Genomic DNA, 4,076 nt, shown 5'->3' with positions numbered 1-4,076 from the left:
AGCTGCAACCTTATTTCCAACATAAAATGCTCACCCTTGACTACATTATCTTTGTCAGTAACTTTGGCATATTCTACGAAAACACAAGTAAAATTATCTTAAATGCATTAATATTTCTTTGTTTTTTATGATAAGGGTAAAGCTTACTCTATTGGCATATGTTTAAGAAATGGAGTTAAAGATATTATTAAAGGTAGACTACATGACATTCTAGCGTGGCCGACCTAACGCAAGACAATTACAAAAAGAACATTAAAACGATTATATATAGTAGAGTTTGCTTATAATGGTTTCAATTCTACATATGAATTGACTTATAAAAAAGTGTAAATGTCACTATAGTATAAGCAACATCAAAGTAAAATAGCCACTGATGAATAATGTCGATCATTGACATGGCTACTACAGTTCAATGAGAAAACTGTGCAAATAGGCCACTGTCGGAATGTAAACCATTGCACATGATTTGTGCACCAAATCAAACTAAAAATAATATATTAAACTTAACAATCTGTTTATTCAAAACAATAGGCCTGCATGAAATAATATTATTTTTACAATAATCTCAAAAGTGCACGGAACTACCGTAATCCCAAAAGTAGTATGAAACTATCGTAATCCCAAAAGTAGCATGGAACTATCGTAATCCCAAAAGTAGCATGGAACTATCGTAATCCCAAAAGTAGCATGAAACTAGCTCAATAGCTGCAGTACACTTTTACTACTTGACAAACATGATATCAGCTATTTGCCTTTTCTGTTATATTAAGTGCAAATACATAAAATAGTATGTTGTTACATTATGAACTTACAAATATCATTAGGATATAGTTATAATGGTAATAGCAGGCTTATTGTGCGAATGAAGTAATGAACCATAGGCCTAGCCTCTGATACTGTGGTTCCAAAATTATAAACTTTAATCTAAATATATATGGCTAATCAGACAATTTTGCCATCTGTTCAGTTATCGTCTGAGGGCACTCACTGGTCAGGTGATACTTTATGCAAAAATATTTGGTAGGGACACTGAATTTAATTTATACTGTAGTCACTTTTCAATTTTTGACATGAAACTCAGAGTTACGTGCAATAATTTTAAACTTTTCAATGTTGGGTTAAAAGTCAAATCTTTCACTCTTATACTCCAACGTGTTTATGACTATTATCTTCGAATACCATGTTGATTAGCTTTAATTTCGTTGCCTGTAAGAGAAACAAGGTTTTGTCAGTGTCACTCAAGATTTATTTGAGAGCTGAAATGAGCTATGAATAGTTTTCTAGAGTTTCCAATAATAAAACCCACAAACCTTTTGTTATGTGTCGTGTGAGTGTTGTTCCCATTGCGTAAAGAAAAAAGATTTCATTATTTTGTTTACTCACCGGCTGCTTTGATTAGCCAAAATATGAATGTAATGAGCTGAAAAGTACCGTAACTAACTAACTACAAGCTTCAGGTAGAGTAGAAAACACCTCACTGAAGCTAATCTCTGCTATGTTTGACATGTATTGTTTTCGTTATGACAGTCAAAAATAAAAACAAATTGAACTGAAACTTCTGGCCACGTTTATGGCCTAAGATAAAACCCATTTTGAAATTATTCATTTGCATCATTATTTAATGTGTGAAAGTTTAGCTTGAAAAATAAATTCTGCAACGTATTGCATTATGAAAACGCTTTTGGTTTCTGTTTCACGTTTCCCTGATATTTTTAGTCGTTGTGAAATTCGGTGCAACCTCAATTGAAAACACCAAGTTGTGTCTTCGTATTCTTTTCCAAAGGATAAAACTGGTTATCAGCCTTGGTCTACACTCTACAGTGTCAGACTGTCAGTAGCCAAGTTTCACTTGAACCTTCCTGCCTCGATTCGATATCTCAGTTGGATAAGTGTATGACTTTGGAGGAAATGATTCACAGGCATCAACATTTCAACGACAATAGGAAGCTTTACTCTGTCAATCGAGGTGAGCGAGTCTGCGTCAGTTTGTCAAAGCTTCTTTAAACTTGCCAAACACTGATTCAGATGCAGAACTGCCAGGATTAAGTTATCAGAGAAGTTTTTTTGGTTCGAGGATAAAGATTGTTTCAACCAAATAGCCTAGGCTACCAGGGCTAGTTTGCGATAAGTTAAAAATAGCATCAAATGTGTAGGCAGTCCGCCTACCGTAGCAGAAAACATCCGGAAGATAAAAATTTACAAATTTCTGTATTTGTCAAGCTAAGTCTCAATAGACCTTTTGCACATTCAAAATCACCAGAGCGTGACGTTTGAGTTACGCGGAGTCCGAGAGTTAAGAATCGCTTGTTTTCTACGGTTTATGAAGGCGTTTCTTGTTATTGCAAGCAAGCGTGAGGTCGCTGGAAGGTGAAAGCAATTTTTTTGTGTTTATGAATTGTTGTAGGTTATCGGTACTCTTCAGTTCTTGTTCGTTTTAATCATAGTGTTGGCTAACAGACTAGGAAAGGCAATTTAGGACGGCCATTGTGGAGTGTGTGCATTTTGACGAGGAATTATGGATCACGTTAGTGGTAGCTTGTCTTGCAACATTTTATTTTCATTCTGCATAACATATGCAACAAACCAACCACACTTTATTGGTGATGCCAAGCATAGTCACTGGTATTTTCCTGTTGAAGATGTGAAATTGACGAATTTTTTATGGCCACTCTCTACATGAATGCGATGGCTTGCAATACTTCGTGTATTCAACACTTCATCTTCACTCATTTGAGGCCTACCTAGGAATGGTGAGATATTCAAATGTAGACCAATACCATGTAGGCTAAATCTTTTTCTTTAAGAAACTCTTTTTCGGCCATAACAGCATCATTGAAGTGCACTTCATTAGCAGCTATTTTCTGCTTCAAAAAGTGAAAAATCCACTCCTCTGACATATTTCTTTGTCACTCACATTACAAGTGTACAACTGAGATCAGTGCCGGTCTTTGGGGTGTGCAAACCGTGCGATCGCACAGGGCCCGCAAATTAGGGGGCCCGCAATTTACTCAGAAAATGCAGTAATTTTGTCATTTCCAATGGAAAAATTCAACAAGTGAATTCAACAAAGGAATTAGCAACAAGAAAGACTCAATGGGTGCAACCTATTTCGTCCCCTGAAAAGATCGAGAAAAAAAACAACATGGCCGAAGTTGCTGATCGGAGTTGCCGCAAACATTTCAAATTTCTCTCGATCTTTTCAGGGGACGAAATTTGATTTTGTTAACTCCGATTTCAGGGTACGAAATCGGGGTACGAATTTTTCAGGGGACGAAATAGGTTGCATCTAGACTCAACATAGCTTTATTTCCAAAAAACGCCCAAGAATGCATGATCTTATTCTTTTGCTATGCCACCGGACAGCACCATTTTACAGTAGGATAATATTCATACCCAAATTTTGAACATGCTCTAAGAATGCCCAAATTCAAAGTAATATTTCAAAATTTTCTGGGGGAGGCCCCCCAGACCCCCCGCCGCTGGGTGTCAAGCTTCGTCGCCGACCGTCAAACCACCCCCTCCCCTTTCAAAATAGGCCTCCCCAGCTACGCTACTGAGTTTGATCATTGTCATTGGGGCCCTCAAATCATATTCCGCACAGGGCCCGAAATACCCTAAGACCGGCACTGCTGAGATACAAACATAATACCCCCATTTCTTGGATCAACTCCCACTAATCTAATGCCTTTGCATTGTTCGTACTTTTATAGTTCGTACGTTTGCGACTGACGGTGAAGTGAGGATGGTGTTTCGAGACGTAGTTCAGTCAGAGGTTAAACAATTTGTTCGCCTGCAAACTACGCCACTAACCCTATCGCACAACATTGCAAACAGCGACTAGTCGTTCACGACTCCAACGTCACGCTCTGTTGGTTTGTTATGCAAAAGGTCTATTCATTGCTTTTTATTTAGTCTGTCAGGGACAATTTATCTTTTTAGATCATCACCAGAAAAGTATAGACCTACAAGGCTATGCTCATTCTCTGACGTCAATGCAAAAATAAAACAAAAGTAGCCTAACTTTTGGTGAGAAAAAATATCCTCAGTAAAAAAATCCATGATAAACTGAAGCCTAA

Source organism: Aplidium turbinatum, chromosome 12 (assembly GCF_918807975.1).
Source record: "Aplidium turbinatum chromosome 12, kaAplTurb1.1, whole genome shotgun sequence".
Taxonomy (NCBI): domain Eukaryota; kingdom Metazoa; phylum Chordata; class Ascidiacea; order Aplousobranchia; family Polyclinidae; genus Aplidium; species Aplidium turbinatum.
The sequence above is the reverse complement of the archived record's forward strand: the minus strand, read 5'-3'. Positions refer to the sequence as shown.